Genomic DNA, 21,633 nt, shown 5'->3' with positions numbered 1-21,633 from the left:
GCATGAGAAACCAGCTCAAACAAAAACAAAGTGAGCATAGCGAGTGAGAAGTACGCCTTCAGGAGCTGGAAATATAGCCATTACTTTGAGTTCATCATTATTTGTTTTTATGTGTTATGTTTTTGTGTATTATGTGTTATTAAACATTCTAAATGATTTAAGCGGATTTAGCTTAAGTTGTAACTTTTCATGTGGAATGAACTGCAATGTCTCTGAATTAATTTAATTAATACTCATTACGATCAGTTCATTTACAGTTCTTAATTTCAGGAGCCAGTTAATAAATCTAATTCATTTACAAGTATTTCTCCTATAATACGTAATACATGTTTAGAATAATTCCCAGGGAAAGCATTTCCGGTAAGGCAGTGCTCATTGACACAAATTATAACGCTTGTTAGACTATGCAACATTATTTAGCAGGACTGAGAGAAGGTGAGAGCTCCCCTAGTGGCTGCAGAAGTGCATTTCCCTAGAGCAGATATAATGGGTGGCAGCCTCATTGCTTTTTAATCACAACTTGGGATACAACAACAAATTTATTAATTTTGCTCATTTAATATTTCGATTTTAATTAGGCTTCATTTTTGGATATCCATGTTTACATAATATTTAGAATCCCACCGCAGTTGAGAATGGAATGCCACAGATATTAGTCTCCACGACATATCATTGCTTGTTTTATTTCAGGATTCCTTTGGTTGTTTAAATTGATTGCTCTGTATCAGTTGGCTTGGTGTGTTTTGAGATATATAACTGCCAAAGAGTCCTGAAAAACTGATGGTTTAGATACCAGAATTAGTATGAGCAGGACTTAATGTGTGTTCTTATGGGGGGGATGTTAGAAGACATTGAGATTATTTATTCTATCTACATCCAATCTTAGCCTCCCACCCAAGATCACTCCATAGAGTACGAACCACCAAGATCCATTTTAGCTGTGGTAGCCAATATATTTGGGGTTTTATGCGCTTGTCCTATTCAACATCATAACAGTGAATTAAAAATCTACTAAATCAAAGGCAGTACCATGTCATGCTATGCAAATATACATATACATACAGCTCAGGCTCTTTTCTGCAAATATAAGGCTACAAGGCCAAGTGTGGGTAATCAAAATGGCCTTACATTAACAAATACATCACCCCAAAAAAGCATTACATGAGCAATCACAGCTATTCCATTTTTTTTTATCTCAACAGAGAACATCTTGCAAGGTCAGTATTTGGGAGAGTTTCCTTCATGACGGTGGGTGAAATATACCACAGCTGCAGAACAGCCCAGTCTTGGCAGAATAGCCACATTAATGAGCTCTTGAGCAAAGACCTTTACTCCCAAAGGGACAGAAAACTGTATCAGGCCATGCTGGCAAAGACCCTTGTTTCAAACCTGGTACCACTTTGCGTTGAATGCTGAAAAGGGCCCTTTAAATACATTAGGTATGTTATTTGATAAACTTGGGTTTACTTTACTCATAAAAAATAATACCCCAATTTACCCAAATGAGTGAGTACAAATATTGATTTGAAATATTAATTAATGTTAATATTCAAATTAATTAATATTAATATTAAAATATTAATTGATTTGAGTAAATCTTATAGGATGGTACTGTGACAGTAGGTAGATTATAGCTTTATTTATTTAAAATGTTTCCTAGAATTGGGTATACTTTACTTAAAAAGGGTTTAAAGTCAACCCAAAAAAGTGAGTGCAAATTGTTACATCATTCAATCTGAGTAAATTCTACAGTTTATTTTTTTGAAGTTCATGCACAGAATTACAGTACATTACAGTATTTTATCGGCAAGGTTCTCATAAATATTGCCCAGAAAGCATTTTTTCTACAGTATTGTACTATTTTAAACAGTATGTTACTGTAATAATGTCACTGTTTATTACAGCAGGGGTGCAGATTGAACCCATGACCCTGGAGGCGTGAGGCTATAGTAGGAGCAACGGGCCACTATTCATACTGTGAGAAATGATGTATGTTTAATCATACATTGTAACTGATATGTCGTTACACTGCTTGTGTATGCTTTGCACCTTGCCTTTCTCCCTTACTTGTGTTTCTTGTTCTCCACACCTTGTGAGCTTCAACATGAACTGATTGATTGTTTTTCATAAGGCCCCAGGTTAGTTAGGTCCAGTCTCCTGGAAAATCACTAGAATGTGTCCTTGGCTTTGGAAGCTAAGAGCATCTTATTTTCAGGGAGAGCCCTGTAATATTTATTTTAATAAATTATTTTTATTGATAAACCTTCATACTGATAATCCTCTTGTAGTGGTCCTAAAAGAAAACATGACTGAAGATATTATGTTTGTTTTATCCATTTCAGTACAGACACATTTCACGATTCAGTAACCTGACTTGTCCAATAGATGGCAGTGTAGTACTTCGACTAGGACGTGCTCTGGAAATTGCCGGTAAAAGCTGGTTTTCCATTTTAAACGTTTGTCTGACTGAAATGACCACGTTGTACATATGTAATCGTACTATACCTCTAACCTTCAGCGTTGTATTACCTGCCTTAATTATCTGCAGCAATAAAATATGTACGTGTAATTGGGCAGCTGCAAGTTAAGCAATCTGTCTGATTTTACATTAAAGTAGGCTGTACTGTTTGCAACAGTGATTTCAGCATTGCCCATGACGGTTTAAACGATTGTAAAAGGCATGTTGAGGTGAGTTTAACAAGTGTCATTTCATGTGCTGTATTATTCAGGTCTACACTAGTTAGACACTTGGTTAGTTGCTAATGCTGTCATGAAAGACTCCTTGAAGACTTTTGTAAAGTAGCAATGGAATAAAATTAAGGAATTTGCATAAATGGTAAAATAATCTACTTATATTATTGTCAAAATACATAATTTTGACCTTCGTAATTTAGTGCGCTGCCTAGAGGAAATTAATGAACAAATTAAACTGTGAAATCAAGTTTGTTGAAGTTATCTCCCTCCTTGTCGGGGGGTTGGGGGCACCTCCCTGAATTGAGTTTTTGCAGGTTGGGATGTCTGAATTATCCCACCTTAGGGAAGGGAGGGGGTGCTGACTGTGAAAGTTGGGGGGCGGCGACAGACGATCCGTAGCCACGCCCAACATACGATCTGTAGGCACGTGGCCACTTCCCTGCGTTTGATTGCTTTTATTTCTGTGTGGACAAATTTCCAGGATGCTGCACATTATTCGGGGGTGTGAGGGAGCTGTGGTGCATTTGCGGGAGTCTTTCGGGAGAGGTGTGATGTCTACATAAGATTATGTTTTAAAATGCGATCCAGTTGTTTAAATGTTCTGCCACTACACATTTCTATGCAGGACATAATTCATGGACTCAAACAGAGCAGTAGCACCAAAATTTATTGGTTATTTTAAGAAAGCAAGATAAATTACTGCGCATATGATACAGTAAAATGAGGTCAGTAAGAGCTTTTTTTAACGTTAGTACTGCTAAATCTCACTATTGCGGCGCGCGTCAGTCAGACGTAACACGCGAGAGTATGACAGACTGCGGTCAACGACGTTGTGTGGCGCGAGCGGCACGTGGTTGTCAACGGCCAGAGTCCACACCCTTTTACTAAGGGAGATGTCCGACGTTTGAGCTCCGGCAAACAAAACCAAAACCGTATTTATTTTGATAATTTCTGCTTAGACTTTATTAAACTAATACATGTATGTTTCGTGGTAACTTATGTACTTATTGATGTAACTGAGTTTCGATAATTTAGAAGTTAATTGCGAATTTTTACCTGGTTAGCCAGTTCTTGCTAGTTGGCCCTAGCATTGCGTTGTGTTTTCGTTGGTGTGACTCTGGGTTTTTTGTCTGTTAATCTATTAATTACTACAGGGAAATTTACATCGTGTTTTATAGTGAGTGAGAAATACCTCTGTGTTAATATTTCGGGAAACTATTTTTCGGATTGTGTGATTTCCATACATGTATATTATATAGGCGTCACTTGGTTTACCATAACTTGGTGTTAACTGCAGATCTGATTAGTGATTCTGAAATTGCCCTGGTGTCACACTGTCACACTGTCTTCTGATTACTGGTTGCATTAACAACATGTCACATTATATGTAAGTCACAATATTTTGTCTGTCAGGTATAGAAATAATAATAATTTTTGGATAAATTCAGTTAAACTAATCGATAGTTAGCTGTGATAAGCTGCCCTACACACAAACGCTCTGACCCCAGAGGTAAGCTGACATGTACCCAAACACAATGATCACAGAGTTAAGCTGTCATCTACTCAAATGCCCTAATTCCAGAGGTAAAGCTCCAATCCAACCAACTGCATCCAACCAAGCGTCTTGACCCCAGAGTTAAGATGACATAAACCCAAACACCCTGATAATAGAGGTAAGCTTTCATCCACTCAGACGCCTTGATCCCAGAGGTAAGCTGCCGTCCACCAAGCGCCCTGGCCCTAGAGGTAAGCTCCCAAACACGCAACCGGCCCAACCACAGAGGTAAGATGCTGTTCATCCAAGCACCCTGATCAGACAGGCAAGCCGCTGTCCGCCCAAATACCCTGATCCCAGATGTAGGCTGCCATCCACTTAAACACATTGTTCCCAGTAATCAGCCATTCACCCAACCATGCTGATCCCAGAGGCAAGCTGCAGTCTACCCAAACACGCAGGCCCCTGAGGTAAGCTCACATCCACCAAAATGCCCTAACCCCAGTGGCAAGCTGCTGTCCATCCAAAAATGCAGGCCCCTCATGTAAGCTCACATCCACCCAAATGTTCCAACCCCAGAGGCAAGCTGCTTTCAACTCAATCCCCTGACCCCAGAGGTAAGCTCGCTTCCACCCAAACACCCTGATCACAGAAGTAAGCTGACATTCACCCAAACCCCCAGGCCCCAGAAGGAAGCTGCCATCTACTTAAACGACCTACCCCCAGAGGTAAGTTGACATCCATCCAACTGCCTTGATCCTAGGCGAAAGCTGCCCCGGTACGTCTAGGTGGTGACACTCCATCCTACAGGGTTGACATGATGCATTTTCCTGAAGCACACAGAGGACACGTCGGGTTTTAGGTAAGTGTGTTTTGTTTTTCTGTGCGTGTGTTTTATTTGGTATGGATTTTATTTATTGACATGTAAAGATTTTACTGAGCACTGTTTTGGTTGATCACTGTTAGCACTTATTCATCAATGTTAACTTTATTAATATTTATTAACATTTTGATCTGTTGTGCTGTTTATTGTGCGATTAACCTATTTTATTCCCAAGGTTACTGATTTTATGTGTTTTGGGAAGGTGTATGATGCCGTTTTAGCCCAACTCTTGTGCAGAGCTTGGAAGTCTGCGGATGTGTTCCTTTTTAACCCTCTGGAGTCTAGGGGTAGGAAACACACTTTCACTAACTGGGGCATGCTCACACATTTCATTCAATATCAAAAACTTAATTCCTGGCAAATAAATTATTTCTTATATATTTGGTTTGGCAACAAACTCATCTTAATCTTAGTGTACTTTGTAAATATGTTAGATTTATGTGAAGTTTGTAATTTGATATTCAAAGTATAGACATTGCAAAATGCAGTTTGGAACACTTGCAGAAACATTATAAAACTACATTGTAAGCAATGCTGGCAGTTTGTTTTGATCCCAGATATCTGATCACCAAAGTCTTGGCTACATGAAGATGACTAACTGGTGTAGTTGCAATATTTATTTGGATAAATAAACAAGAAAAACCTAACTCATGTAACTATTTCTGGCTCCTTTCATTGAATATGTAGCAACTTTCATGTGAATGAATGAGCCATTGTCACCTGGCCACTTCCCTCCCCCTTTTATGGCGCTGATGGGGACGTATCTGGATCGCGTTTCACCGTTGCGTTGTTCATCAAATTACCATGCGAATGCAATCAGAAGACGCGCTAATGCAGCTATTTAGAATGTGAATAGCGATCTTCGGGTGAGAGCGGTACTACACACCCCCAATGCAGATAAAACAAAGTAAGGTGACATGGTTTACTTTTTTGCCAATTTAACCTAATTTTAAAAAGTTTAATACTTCCAACAATGGACATTTTGAAAAGAATGCAGATTACAGATTTAGTCAGCATTTTTTTCATGTTTCTATAATAAGATTTCAGCGAGTTATGAACTGAAATACACAAGAAAGATCGTGGCATTGCCAACGATGCTGTCGACTCCAGAGGGTTAGAGGTCTTAACTTTTTAATAGCATGCATATAAGGTGACATTTTAATTGTTTTATTGACCATATAATTGTAATTAGGTTTAAATGGTGTATAATTGTATTTGCTGGTCTTATTGCCCTTTTCCTGTTTTATTGGTAATAGTTCTGCAGGTAGTTCTGTTTGTTTAATATTATCTTTGAAAGTCTTATTGTACTGTGTTGGCATGATTTGCATAGTGTGGGAATGTTTCAGCCTTATAGATTGTGATTATGTGTTAATGTAAGTAGTACAAGCATAATATTTATTATTCATGTATTTGAGCTGATTTACATTTTGTTTTGGTATGAAAAGGTTATTTTGATACGTCCCCCATGGAGGGGACCACATATTAAACAGATTTTTGGAACAGGGAGCCGGAAGTGGGGCTTGCCCCGTCTGCTCCAGGCATTGACCCGGTATTGCAGTGCTTCCAGGAACGCTGCACCTCTACTGCCCCCTGTTGTTGAAAGGCAGAACTGACTGACTGACTGACTGAGTGGGTGACTAATAGACTGAGTGCCTCTGGATGGCCAGCTAATTAGCCGCATGTGCTGTGAGGGAAGGGCCCTATCCGTGCGTGGCCCTCGTTTCCTGCCGGTTTTCTTTTTTTTTTATTTTTATTTTTTAAAGTAAGGTGACACGCTGTTTGTGCGGTGGGCAGCTGTGCTGAGGTAAGGCATGACATCATCTTTGCCTTTTGGAATTTTCCCTCATGTTTATTTAAATGATTGCTGTTTCTTGAGAGGACAGGAGGACAGGGAGGAGTCGGGGCCCCGACACTGGCGGCTGCGACACCCCTGGGCATTCTACTCTGAGCGGGGGGGGCACGGAGACCCAGCTAACGGCGACCCGGTAAGCGGCAGCTCCATATCGACTCGGGTCTCTCTTCATCCCGTATAAATCTTTCGCTTTTTACTAAAGATTTCCGTGGGGTATAGTCATAGTTGTTTGGGTTAATTCTGACTAGCACAAAAGTTTACAAGCCCTATTTTGGCAAGAGCTAATCATAAGAGCTAATCATAAGAGCTAATCCTAATCATTTTCATCCTTGCCGTTTAAATCACTCATGAATAGATGTGTTTGTGAGAAATTGGTTTGTTTTAAGCATTTTAAATTTAAATAAATACTGCAATACTCATTGCAGAAATACATCTTTTCCAATATTGTGCAGCCTAATAATGAAGTACTTACTACTACGAGATATCTAACAACATACGATGCAACATTCAACAGGGGGTAGTGAAGTGATATGTGGCAGAGCAAAGTGCCAATTCGATGTGGGGCCGTGATTAGTATGTGGAGAATGCTGCAGCAGTATTACAAAATCAGCAAATCTTTTAAAAATAATAGTGATATAAATATATTATTTATTCATAAGTATATAGAATCAGTACACAAAGTATAAGTATATAAATATAAGCATATAAAGCATGTAAGTACATAAAGTATAAGTATATAAAGTTTAAGTATATAAAGTATATAAGTATAAAAATCAAGTATAAAAATGATATGAGTATAAAAAGTTTAAGGGCTCAGAGGACCGCTTCTCCTACTCATCAGAGTGGTTCTGGTGCCTGAACTTCTTTTTCAGAGCCTCTGATAAGATGGAGGTAATGTCGTCTGAGGCCATGGGCGTCCCCTGCGTCAGTCCCCTCCTTGGCACTGGCGTCCCACCTGGCGACCTCAGCACCAGGCGCAGTTTAACACGGGGCAGCTCCGCCAGGACATCCACCATGTTGGGGCCTTTGGTGGTTCCTGCGCCACTTCCCTGACGATGACTCTGCTTGGGGCCCTGGATACTAGCAGGTGGAGGAGGAGGAGGGGGCGGGAAACAGCTTGGAGCTGAAGTGGGGACTACAAAAGGAGTCCCAGTGGTCTGCGAACTGCTCCGGGATATATGTGGATCAGTCAGGGCACCAGCAAGCACGGAGATCTCAGACCTTAAACGGCCCACCTCGTCTTCGAGGGCAGCAATCTTTTTCCAAACTGCCGCCCACTCGGACCCTGCCTCTGCTGCAACAGCAGCATGCTGGAGATCCCCGTGTCCACTGGGGAGGTGGATGCCACTCCCGACCTTTGCAGGGGCGTTGCCATTTATAGCAACCCCCGTTGCAACAGTCGAGGATGGTGCAGTGGGCTTGCGCACACGAAAGCTGGAACGCTTAAAGCATCCCAGACAGGTGTGTAGAAAACCACGCAAGTGACTGAAAGGAGCCATTGCAGACATTATTTAAAGCAATGGAACACAAACAGTAAATGAAGATCACCCAAATCAAGACCGAGAGAAATAAAAATTACAGCTTCTGCTTCCAGATATACGTAGCAACAACCAATGAGCACGCAGAACCATTCGAGGTCAACTTAGCCGACCGTTTCACGTTCTAAAGTTTACAGGATACAGTGGTACCTCAGAACTCGAATTTAAATTTTTTATTTTTTTTTCTCTCCCAAAATGGCGGCGCGTGCACACGCTGCGGCTTAAATTTAAATAAATACTGCAATACTCATTGCAGAAATAGATCTTTTCCAATATTGTGCAGCCTAATAATGAAGTACTTACTACTACGAGATATCTAACAACATACGATGCAACATTCAACAGGGGGTAGTGAAGTGATTCGTGGCTGATCAAAGTGCCAATTCGATGTGGGGCAGTGATTAGCATGTGGAGAATGCTGCAGCAGTATTACAAAATCAGCAACTCTTTTAAAAATAATAGTGATATAAATATATTATTTATTAATAAGTATATAGAATCAGTACACAAAGTATAAGTATATAAAGTTTAAGTATATAAAGTATATAAGTATAAAAATCTTAAGTATAAAAATGTTATAAGTATAAAAATGTTATAAGTATAAAAATGTTATAAGTATAAAAAATTTAAGTAAAAAAAGTTTAAGTAAAAAAGGTTTAAAGGCCTCAGAGGACTGCTGCTCCTACTCATCAGAGTGGTTCTGATGCTTGAACTTTTTCTTCAGAGCCTCTGCTAAAATGGCAGCAAAGTCCTCTGAGGGCATGGGCGTCCCCTGCGTCAGTCCCCTCCTGGTCACTGGCGTCCCACCTGGCGACCTCAGCACTGGGCGCAGTTTAATGTGCGGCAGCTCCGCCAGAACATCCACCATGTTGGGGGCATTGGTGGGTCCTGTGCCACTTCCCTGAGGATGACTCCTCTTCTGCTTCGGGCCCTGGATATTAGAAGGCGGAGGAGGAGGAGGAGGGGGCGGGAAACAGCTTGGAGCTGAAGTGGGGACTACAAAAGGAGTCCCAGTGGTCTGCGAACTGCTCCGGGATATATGTGGATCAGTCAGGGCACCAGCAAGCACGGAGATCTCAGACCTTAAACGGCCCACCTCGTCTTCGAGGGCAGCAATCTTTTTCCAAACTGCCGCCCACTCGGACCCTGCCTCTGCTGCAACAGCAGCATGCTGGAGATCCCCGTGTCCACTGGGGAGGTGGATGCCACTCCCGACCTTTGCAGGGGCGTTGCCATTTATAGCAACCCCCGTTGCAACAGTCGAGGATGGTGCAGTGGGCTTGCGCACACGAAAGCTGGAACGCTTAAAGCATCCCAGACAGGTGTGTAGAAAACCACGCAAGTGACTGAAAGGAGCCATTGCAGACATTATTTAAAGCAATGGAACACAAACAGTAAATGAAGATCACCCAAATCAAGACCGAGAGAAATAAAAATTACAGCTTCTGCTTCCAGATATACGTAGCAACAACCAATGAGCACGCAGAACCATTCGAGGTCAACTTAGCCGACCGTTTCACGTTCTAAAGTTTACAGGATACAGTGGTACCTCAGAACTCGAATTTAAATTTTTTATTTTTTTTTCTCTCCCAAAATGGCGGCGCGTGCACACGCTGCGGCTTAAATTTAAATAAATACTGCAATACTCATTGCAGAAATAGATCTTTTCCAATATTGTGCAGCCTAATAATGAAGTACTTACTACTACGAGATATCTAACAACATACGATGCAACATTCAACAGGGGGTAGTGAAGTGATTCGTGGCTGATCAAAGTGCCAATTCGATGTGGGGCAGTGATTAGCATGTGGAGAATGCTGCAGCAGTATTACAAAATCAGCAACTCTTTTAAAAATAATAGTGATATAAATATATTATTTATTAATAAGTATATAGAATCAGTACACAAAGTATAAGTATATAAAGTTTAAGTATATAAGTATAAAAATCTTAAGTATAAAAATGATATAAGTATAAAAATGTTATAAGTATAAAAATGTTATAAGTATAAAAAATTTAAGTAAAAAAAGTTTAAGTAAAAAAGGTTTAAAGGCCTCAGAGGACTGCTGCTCCTACTCATCAGAGTGGTTCTGATGCTTGAACTTTTTCTTCAGAGCCTCTGCTAAAATGGCAGCAAAGTCCTCTGAGGGCATGGGCGTCCCCTGCGTCAGTCCCCTCCTGGTCACTGGCGTCCCACCTGGCGACCTCAGCACTGGGCGCAGTTTAATGTGCGGCAGCTCCACCAGAACATCCACCATGTTGGGGCCATTGGTGGGTCCTGTGCCACTTCCCTGAGGATGACTCCTCTTCTGCTTCGGGCCCTGGATATTAGCAGGCGGAGGAGGAGGAGGAGGGGGTGGGAAACAGCTTGGAGCTGAAGTGGGGACTACAAAAGGAGTCCCAGTGGTCTGCGAACTGCTCCGGGATATATGTGGATCAGTCAGGGCACCAGCAAGCACGGAGATCTCAGACCTTAAACGGCCCACCTCGTCTTCGAGGGCAGCAATCTTTTTCCAAACTGCCGCCCACTCGGACCCTGCCTCTGCTGCAACAGCAGCATGCTGGAGATCCCCGTGTCCACTGGGGAGGTGGATGCCACTCCCGACCTTTGGAGGGGCGTTGCCATTTATAGCAACCCCCGTTGCAACAGTCGAGGATGGTGCAGTGGGCTTGCGCACACGAAAGCTGGAACGCTTAAAGCATCCCAGACAGGTGTGTAGAAAACCACGCAAGTGACTGAAAGGAGCCATTGCAGACATTATTTAAAGCAATGGAACACAAACAGTAAATGAAGATCACCCAAATCAAGACCGAGAGAAATAAAAATTACAGCTTCTGCTTCCAGATATACGTAGCAACAACCAATGAGCACGCAGAACCATTCGAGGTCAACTTAGCCGACCGTTTCACGTTCTAAAGTTTACAGGATACAGTGGTACCTCAGAACTCGAATTTAAATTTTTTATTTTTTTTTCTCTCCCAAAATGGCGGCACGTGCACACGCTGCGGCTTAAATTTAAATAAATACTGCAATACTCATTGCAGAAATAGATCTTTTCCAATATTGTGCAGCCTAATAATGAAGTACTTACTACTACGAGATATCTAACAACATACGATGCAACATTCAACAGGGGGTAGTGAAGTGATTCGTGGCTGATCAAAGTGCCAATTCGATGTGGGGCAGTGATTAGTATGTGGAGAATGCTGCAGCAGTATTACAAAATCAGCAACTCTTTTAAAAATAATAGTGATATAAATATATTATTTATTAATAAGTATATAGAATCAGTAAACAAAGTATAAGTATATAAAGTTTAAGTATATAAAGTATATAAGTATAAAAATCTTAAGTATAAAAATGATATAAGTATAAAAATGTTATAAGTATAAAAATGTTATAAGTATAAAAAATTTAAGTAAAAAAAGTTTAAGTAAAAAAGGTTTAAAGGCCTCAGAGGACTGCTGCTCCTACTCATCAGAGTGGTTCTGATGCTTGAACTTTTTCTTCAGAGCCTCTGCTAAAATGGCAGCAAAGTCCTCTGAGGGCATGGGCGTCCCCTGCGTCAGTCCCCTCCTGGTCACTGGCGTCCCACCTGGCAACCTCAGCACTGGGCGCAGTTTAATGTGCGGCAGCTCCGCCAGAACATCCACCATGTTGGGGCCATTGGTGGGTCCTGTGCCACTTCCCTGAGGATGACTCCTCTTCTGCTTCGGGCCCTGGATATTAGCAGGCGGAGGAGGAGGAGGAGGGGGCGGGAAACAGCTTGGAGCTGAAGTGGGGACTACAAAAGGAGTCCCAGTGGTCTCCGAACTGCTCCGGGATATATGTGGATCAGTCAGGGCACCAGCAAGCACGGAGATCTCAGACCTTAAACGGCCCACCTCGTCTTCGAGGGCAGCAATCTTTTTCCAAACTGCCGCCCACTCGGACCCTGCCTCTGCTGCAACAGCAGCATGCTGGAGATCCCCGTGTCCACTGGGGAGGTGGATGCCACTCCCGACCTTTGCAGGGGCGTTGCCATTTATAGCAACCCCCGTTGCAACAGTCGAGGATGGTGCAGTGGGCTTGCGCACACGAAAGCTGGAACGCTTAAAGCATCCCAGACAGGTGTGTAGAAAACCACGCAAGTGACTGAAAGGAGCCATTGCAGACATTATTTAAAGCAATGGAACACAAACAGTAAATGAAGATCACCCAAATCAAGACCGAGAGAAATAAAAATTACAGCTTCTGCTTCCAGATATACGTAGCAACAACCAATGAGCACGCAGAACCATTCGAGGTCAACTTAGCCGACCGTTTCACGTTCTAAAGTTTACAGGATACAGTGGTACCTCAGAACTCGAATTTAAATTTTTAATTTTTTTTTCTCTCCCAAAATGGCGGCGCGTGCACACGCTGCGGCTTAAATTTAAATAAATACTGCAATACTCATTGCAGAAATAGATCTTTTCCAATATTGTGCAGCCTAATAATGAAGTACTTACTACTACGAGATATCTATCAACATACAGTACGATGCAACATTCAACAGGGGGTAGTGAAGTGATTCGTGGCTGATCAAAGTGCCAATTCGATGTGGGGCAGTGATTAGCATGTGGAGAATGCTGCAGCAGTATTACAAAATCAGCAACTCTTTTAAAAATAATAGTGATATAAATATATTATTTATTAATAAGTATATAGAATCAGTACACAAAGTATAAGTATATAAAGTTTAAGTATATAAAGTATATAAGTATAAAAATGTTATAAGTATAAAAATGTTATAAGTATAAAAAGTTTAAGTAAAAAAGGTTTAAAGGCCTCAGAGGACTGCTGCTCCTACTCATCAGAGTGGTTCTGATGCTTGAACTTTTTCTTCAGAGCCTCTGCTAAAATGGCAGCAAAGTCCTCTGAGGGCATGGGCGTCCCCTGCGTCAGTCCCCTCCTGGTCACTGGCGTCCCACCTGGCGACCTCAGCACTGGGCGCAGTTTAATGTGCGGCAGCTCCGCCAGAACATCCACCATGTTGGGGCCATTGGTGGGTCCTGTGCCACTTCCCTGAGGATGACTCCTCTTCTGCTTCGGGCCCTGGATATTAGCAGGCGGAGGAGGAGGAGGAGGGGGCGGGAAACAGCTTGGAGCTGAAGTGGGGACTACAAAAGGAGTCCCAGTGGTCTCCGAACTGCTCCGGGATATATGTGGATCAGTCAGGGCACCAGCAAGCACGGAGATCTCAGACCTTAAACGGCCCACCTCGTCTTCGAGGGCAGCAATCTTTTTCCAAACTGCCGCCCACTCGGACCCTGCCTCTGCTGCAACAGCGGCTTCTCTCTCTCCCGACTAAACAGTGTTTTCGTGTTTTTCGTCCTGGAAGTTGCAGTGTTTTTGTACGTCTTTGTCGCGTTTATCTGTTCTTAAGCCCGTATATAGGCGAACATTTTTGCTCAACATCGGCAGAAACAAACTTTTTAAGTTAGACTCTGTGGATGCCGAAGAGCTGAATGATCTGGGTCTGCTCCGCAGGCCTACTCAATCACCGACCCCCACTCCTGCACCTCGCCCAAAATGGAGGTGCCTCAAGCGGCGTGAGAGGAAGCAGAAGAGGGGTAAGAGCGGAGGTATCCGAGCTAGGCTGGTGGCTTGCCCACACAAACCCGCTATCCCCTCCATCGGTCTGGCCAACGTACGCTCATTGGATAAGAAACTGGCCGACATCCGACTACTATGTTCATCTCAGAGGAATGTAAAGGACTGTTGTGTTTTTGTGTTCTTGGAAACATGGCTCAACGCCTGGTGCTGCGATGCTGTTGCGGTCTGCAAATACTGTTCACCAGTGTTGGAGTTTATGGTTATTAAGTGCCGGCCGTTCTATCTACCGAGGGAATATACAGCTATACTGTTGTTTGCTGGGTATATCCCTCCCACCTCCAATGGCAGCAACAGGAGGGAGGCACTGAATGAACTGTACCAGCATGTATCAATAACACACTAGACCTTGTTTACACCACCCAAAGAGGAGCTTACAAGGCTTTCCCCCTCCCCCAGCTCGGTGCCTCAAACCACATTACTGTCATGCTAATGCATGCTTACAGACCGCTCATTAAAGTCACCAAACCGGTTCGGAAGCAGATACAAGTGTGGCCGGAAGGGTCTTCAGAGGCTTTACAGGACTGCTTTAACACCACAGACTGGAGTATGTTTAAGCAGGCTGCCACATACGACAACACCACTGACCTCCAGGAGTACTCACAGACTGTTACAGCCTACATTAACAAATGCACTGAGGATGTAACAGTCACGAAAACCATCACTGTCCGTGCCAACCAAAAGCCATGGATGACAGGGGAGGTCTACAGGCTGCTGAAAGCTCGGAACGTTGCCTTCAGAGCTGGAGATGAGGCAAACCTGAAGACAGCTAGGGCCAACCTGTCCCGTGGCATCAGAGAGGCTAAGAGACAGTACTCCAGAGGAATATCCCATCGCTTCAAAGACAGCAGAGACACATGGAGCCTATGGCCATCACAGATTACAAGCCCCCACCACAGACCTGTGATAGCACCATCTCCCTGCTGAATAGCACCAGTGCACAGAAGACCCCTCCCTCTCCTGGTGACCAGGTGATGACTGTCCCCAGACAGTGTGAGGAGATCCCTCAGCAGGGTCAACGTACGCAAAGCTCCGGGTCCTGACAACATTCCTGGTCGCGTACTGAGAGACTGTGCAGTGGAACTCACTGATGTCTTTACAGACATCTTTAACATCTCACTCAACCAGGCTATCGTCCCCATTTGTTTCAAAACCACCACCATTATTCCAGTCCCAAAAAAGTAATCTCCCTCCTGCTTTAACGACTACCGCCCTGTTGCACTTACTCCCATCTTAATGAAGTGCTTTGAACGACTAGTCGTGCAGCACATTAAGTCTGTCCTGCCCCCCTCCTTGGACCCCTTCCAGTTTGCGTATCGGCCCAACCACTCGACGATGACGCCATCCTCACTGCACTCCATTCAGCACTCACATATCTGGATAAAAAAGACTCATATGTCCGAATGCTGTTCATAGACTTCAGTTCAGCATTTAACACTATAATCCCCCAACAGCTCACTCAAAAACTGGTCCAGCTGGGGCTCAACACCTCACTGTGAAACCGGTTGCTGGATTTCCTTACCGGAAGACCACAAGCAGTACGGGTCGGCAGTAACATCCAGCACCATCATTCTTAACATGGGGGCCCCTCAGGGATGTGTGTTGAGCCCCCTCCTCTTTACTCTGCTGACCTACGACTGCACACCGTCACACAGCTCCACGGAAGAGCCAAGGCCCCACGTTCCCACGACAGCCGCGTCCCCACCCCAGCAGGAGGAGGAGGGAGGTCCCAGGCGCAGCCCCCGCAGCCAAAAGGGCACGAGAACCAGAGGCAACCCCGCGAGGGTGACGGCCGCTCCTGCACGGGCCAGGACCCCAAGCGGCCGGGAGACGGCCGGCCCCCGGCAGAGAGCCCCACCCGCGCCAGAGAGGCCCGAGCCCCCCCCAGGCCACCACCCGGGGAGGAGGGCCAGCAACCATGCCAAGGAGGCAGCCGCGCCCAGGAAGGAGCAGCTAGCCCCGGACCCAGGCCCACACAGACACACCTCTCAGCCATACACATAGACCATACACCCACTCACACAACATACACAGAGACAAAAAGACATAAGCCCATCCACTCCGGACCAACCTCCACCATGCGGGGGAACGGACGCCACCCCCAGCGCCAACCGCAACCCCAGGGCGCCGCCAGCCGGACGACTACCCGAGTGCCCCCCCACCATCGCGGGCAGGGAGCAGGGGTGTAGGAAGACCCGCCCACTCTCCTCCCCCACGCACCTGTGTGAGAGGTGGAGTGTTGGATGCATGTGTTGGTGCATGTGAGTGTATGTGATGTAAGGGATGAGTATGACTGTTGAGAAACTTAAGATGGATTTAAAATTGACGGGGGAAGCGAGGAGGAGCGCTGCTTGCAAACAGCTCTCCTCCCCATCACCCCCCCAAGACCCTCAATGTATATGGTGTGAGTAAAATTGAGGGGCGGGCAGCAGTGAAGAGGTGAGTGAGGCCACCTCAGCGGCCCCACCTACCAACCTCTGAGTAGTGCCCCCACCCCCCAAGGCCCTGTGTGTATACTGATATGTGATGACTAAAGTGCAATTAAAACAAGGGGAGGCAGAGGGCCGCGCCGCACAGCGAGTAAGGCCATGTGAATGGCCCCATCAGTGCGTGCGCGGCACATTCCCACCCCGAGATCCTACATGTGTGCGTGGCATGTTGTGTGAGTGAAGGAGGAGAGGGGCTGGGATTCATAATAGCAGGGGGGAGATTACTACCCCCCGGCAGAAGAGAGCCAGCTGGCTCAGTAGGCACCCCAGCCCCCCACCGCTACATGGGAAGGAGCGGACCCGAGGCCCCCGGCGACAACATCCCGGAGCAGTGCCGACGCCAAGAGCTAGCCCCCCCCACCCCGAAGGGCAGCCCGTACTCAGTCACCCACTCATTCGACGACAAATAGTGGCAGACCAGCCCGGGCTCGAGACATGCCACCCCCCACACAGCACAGGCTGGACCTCCTGACACGGACTGACCCACCCCCCCCCCGGCAGTGCCCCGGAGGGAGCACAGGCCACCCCCGCGCAGGAAGGCACCCACCGAGGAAACGGCCAGGCCCCGGGCACCAGACCCCCCACCCAAGCCCGCACCGAAGAGGCCAACCACCCATCCCAGGGCCAGCCCCCGTCACCACCGGTACCCCAGACCCCACGCCCCATGACTGCCAGGCAGCACCCGCCCAAGCCCCCCCCCACACCACCAGCCAGGGCAGACACCCAGACATCACAGGATGGCAGCCACAGCCCCCCCAGCTCCAAGAAGCCACTAGCCGCCCATATCTAATACACTTGCATCACCTAAAATGCACAATGTAGGTGAGGTTGGGATATAGCAATTAAACCAAATTCATAGATCTTCACATATCCTTTGCCAGAACTTCTGCACCGGTGTGCAGGACCATATGGCATGCATGTAGTTCTCCACAAAGTTACCTGAGCAGTGGGTGCATAGGTTTGAGTGTATAAGGCCCATTTGGAACATCCTTTGTCCTGTATAATGAGCTCTATGCAGAGTTTTGTATGGTATAAGCTGTAAGTTGGGGTTTTTAGTCATTTTGAAGGTGTTTAAACATATTTCTTTCCAAAAGTTTTGATCTGGATCGATGGATAGATCTTGCTCCCATTTTGAGGTTGGGAGGGAAATTGAGTCATCCATTTTTGACAATAACTTATACATTTTTTGCAATAATTTGGGGCTAGAAAGATTTAAAAATTCTAGCACCCATGGAGGTATTTCTAAGTTAAACTGATTAAGATTGAACCTTGCCTGAATTGCTGGTACTCAAGAAATTTACTGTTGCTAATTCCGTATTTTGAGACTAGTTCGTCGAATGAAATCAATTTCCCGTTTTGCATAACATGTTCAAGATTTCTAATCCCTTTATCATGCCATAAGGGAAAGCTCAATTTTATCTTTTTTCGGCAAATATCTGGATTGTTCCAAATGGGTGTTAATTTGCAGGGGATAAGTGGAGACCTAGTTATTTAAAAAAAAGTCCCACCAGGCTGTTAATGAGGTGTTAATACTAAGGCTCTTAAAACACTTATAAAAGGCAGATCAGACAATTTTACTTCTCCGCAGATTGCTTGTTCTAAGTCCAGCCATGGACTATCTACCGGGCTTGATTTGATCCAATTTGTTATATACTGCAGTCTGTTGGCTAAGAAGTAGTGATAGAAACTTGGTACAGTAGTTCTAGACCACCATTACCTTTGGCTTTTTGCAGAGTATTCTAGCTAATTCGTGATGGTTTGTTCTTCAATAAAAATGACAAGATGCTTGAGTCTAGTGATTTAAACCAAGCCATAGAGGGTTTATTATTGATCATTGAGAACAAGTAATTGATTTTAGGTAGGACCGTCATTTTAATGGTGGCAACTCTTCCAATGAGTGATAAAGGTAGAGATTTCCACTGCACAAGATCCTCTTCCACTTTTTTTTAACAAAGGAATATGATTCATCTGTACTAGATCTGAGAGTCTGGTGGAAAAATTTATGCCTAAGTATCTAAGGTTACCTGACTGTAAAGGAGTAGTAGTTGTGTTTTGGATACTACAATTCAAAGGCAAAACTGTTGATTTGCTCCAGTTGACGGAGTAGTCTGATATAGATGAGAACTTATCTATAAGTGATATTGTCTTCAGAAGAGAGGTTGGAGAATTCCTAAGAAAATGTAATACGTCATCTGCATAAAGGCTTATCTTATGGTCTGTTTTTTCTGTTTGAATTCCTTTAATATCTACATTTTGTCTAATTAGTTTGTTGTTTTTAATTGTATTTGATCATTTTAATATTTCATGGCCAATATTAATATTGTCACTTTGAATGTCAGGGGTTTGAGGAACGTTTTAAAACGCACGTTGGTTTTTAATCAGCTGGCATCTTTCCCTTCAGCATTTGTTTTCTGCAGGAAGTCCACCTCCGGGACCAGCGGGACAAGGCTCTCTTTTCACGACAATGGAAGAGGGGTAGATCCTACTGGAGTGTAGGTGGTGTCCACTCCTCAGGCGTCGGGATTCTTTTTGGCGACCGCGCCTTTGAGGAAGTAAGTTAATTTACCGTCCTTCAAGGCAGGGTTTTGGGAGTGGACGCCACATGGAGGGGACAGTGCCTCCGGGCCATATGCATCTACGCTCCAGTGGAGGCCTCGTCCCGTATAACTCTCTCTGAAGAGTTGTCCCCGTTCTGTGTCACAGATCGACACTTGATTTTAGGAGGGGACTTTAACATCGCGTTGGAGGGTAGAGAGGATGTCAGCTCAGGGCATTTTCGCCATTTTATTCATTCCTTTAAACTTGTGGATGGTTTTAAAACATGCAACCCCAGCATGCCGGGCTTCACCTGGCATAATAGTCGCGGAGCCAGCAGTCGCATCGACTACATTTTAGCTTCACCCCCCGTTGTTTTTGAAAAGGTGTCCCTCTCCCCACAGTGGCCCACTGACCACTTGGCAGTGGAGGCCACTGCCTCCATAGACGCTCCTGTATATGGGGGCGGCTATTGGAAAATGAACCTGCAGATCCTGGAGGAGAGCGATTTTAGACACCTTTTCTTAGATCACTTCTCCGAGTGGCAGAAGGACAAGCCTACCTTCCCCTCTGTGGCCGAATGGTGGGAGAGTGTGAAGGACAGGATCCGAACCTTCTCCATGCAGTATAGCAAGCAGCGCAGGATGGAGAAGAAATTCTCCATTCTGCAGCTGGAGAGAAGGTTGCGGGATGAATATGCCACTTACAACAATGGGGGCATGTATTAGGATGAATTCACGGACGATTACGTCACCCACGTGGAATGGAATTAATCCTTTTACTATAATATTCTGGGAAGTTGTAATTGTGGATTAATTCTGATCGTATGTGGACTGATCGTCCTGAAATTCAGATCAATCGTCCATGATTCACCCCGAATGTTACTAGACTGCACGAACATGTTATTTACCGATCCCCTGTAAAACCTAATTTTGCCATAAATAACTTGGGCTCATAAAAAGAAACCAGGATGCTCATCTTGCATCAAAAGCATGCATTTGAGATGACATTTTAATTGTATAAATGGCCATATGTGTTTACTTAGATTTTAATGGTGTGTAAATATATTGGTTGCTTTTATTGCTTTTTTTTTTGCTTATTTTATGGTGAATGGTTCTGCAGATAGTTTGTTTAACACTATTTTAAAATATTTTCAGTAATGTCTTATTGTATTGGCATTCACTTGTATGATGTGGGAAAATTTCAGCCTGTTATATTATGACTATTTCTGAATATCATTGTTTTAGTAGGAAAATGTTTTTAATTCCCTTGTTGACAGTGCCAATTTTTTAAGTGCAGTTTCTATTATATGTTTTAATGTGTTTGTGTCGATGTACATAATTGTGCAGAACTGTTTAATAAAGTATTTGGATCTGAAAAAAAAAAATCTGTTTTATCAGTTTAATATCTGATACGTCCCCTATGGAGGGGACCACATATTAAACGGATTTTTGGAACAGGGAGCCGGAAGTGGGGCTTGCCCCATCCGCTCCACTATTCGACCCGGTATTGCAGTGCTTCCGGGAACGGTGCACCTCTACTGCCCCCTATTGTTGAAAGGCAGAACTGACTGACTGACTGACTGACTGACTGACTATATAAAGTACATGATCTTACCACACTGACATTTCTGATTTTGCTAACAATCATGTACAGTAAATTTAAAAGCTTTTTGTTTTGTCATAAATTATTTATGCTATTTTACAATGCAGATAAAGTATTCCTGTCGATACAAGGAGGATATATTTTTTTTCTCGATGGATATCGTTTTGAACCTAAAGGTTGTTTTTTTGGAAGAGCAGTATATAGTTACTGGCTACATTTTTTGCTGTGCATGTGATTTTGATGAGAATATTACATTTTTATATCTCTGCGTAGATTTTTTCAGCAATAATTGAGTCTATCCTTGTGTATTTAAGGTTTTGGTAATTCATGATTACCAAATAAGATTTGGTGTCATTGTACAAATATAAGAAGATTCAGTGTGCAGTTACCAGGTTACAAATAAACAAACAAATAAATAAAATGGCATCAGAAGAGAAGTACGATGACAGTAAAATGTGTGAAAGTAGTGGAATGTGAAAAATGTGTGTGCATATAAGTCTCCACATGTATAAAGCAGCTGTATAGCATAACGAAAAGGAGCAATGGATAACTGACATAAAGTGCTTACTGTCCATAACGACAATGAGTCATGTACGGCGTAAGATAAACACAACATGCGTTAACTTTGGATATGCATAATGCACACACAAGAATCATATGTCTTTGGCATCGAGAGAACTATCAGATAACTTCAACAAGTTACCAAATGGATGCAAAATCAAAGATAGGCTATTAATTTCTGCCTGGCACTAACCTTGTATTCCTCTGTCACATGACCGGTGGGAAGTAGGACCCAAATGCAAGCTGTAGGGCAGAACCCCCTTTGCGGGGAGCTTTTCTGGCAGGCAGGCTTGGGCACAGAGACGCAAACAGACAAGGACAGAACTGGAGAACATTGGCCTGGGCA

At 44.0% G+C, this 21,633-nt stretch overlaps 3 pseudogenes; all 3 read left to right on the top strand.

Annotated features, from left to right (window-relative positions):
* Window positions 1–6,422: 6,422 nt before the first annotated feature.
* LOC140582570 (U2 spliceosomal RNA) lies at window positions 6,423–6,655 on the top strand (annotated as a pseudogene).
* A 421-nt stretch (window positions 6,656–7,076) lies between these two features.
* Window positions 7,077–7,207, top strand: LOC140582596 (U5 spliceosomal RNA; annotated as a pseudogene).
* A 13,274-nt stretch (window positions 7,208–20,481) lies between these two features.
* On the top strand, window positions 20,482–20,661 carry LOC140582578 (U2 spliceosomal RNA; annotated as a pseudogene).
* The last annotated feature ends 972 nt before the right edge of the window (window positions 20,662–21,633 follow it).

The sequence above is a fragment of the Paramormyrops kingsleyae genome, chromosome 24, assembly GCF_048594095.1.
Source record: "Paramormyrops kingsleyae isolate MSU_618 chromosome 24, PKINGS_0.4, whole genome shotgun sequence".
Classification (NCBI taxonomy): Eukaryota; Metazoa; Chordata; class Actinopteri; order Osteoglossiformes; family Mormyridae; genus Paramormyrops; species Paramormyrops kingsleyae.
The sequence above is the reverse complement of the archived record's forward strand: the minus strand, read 5'-3'. Positions and strand labels throughout refer to the sequence as shown.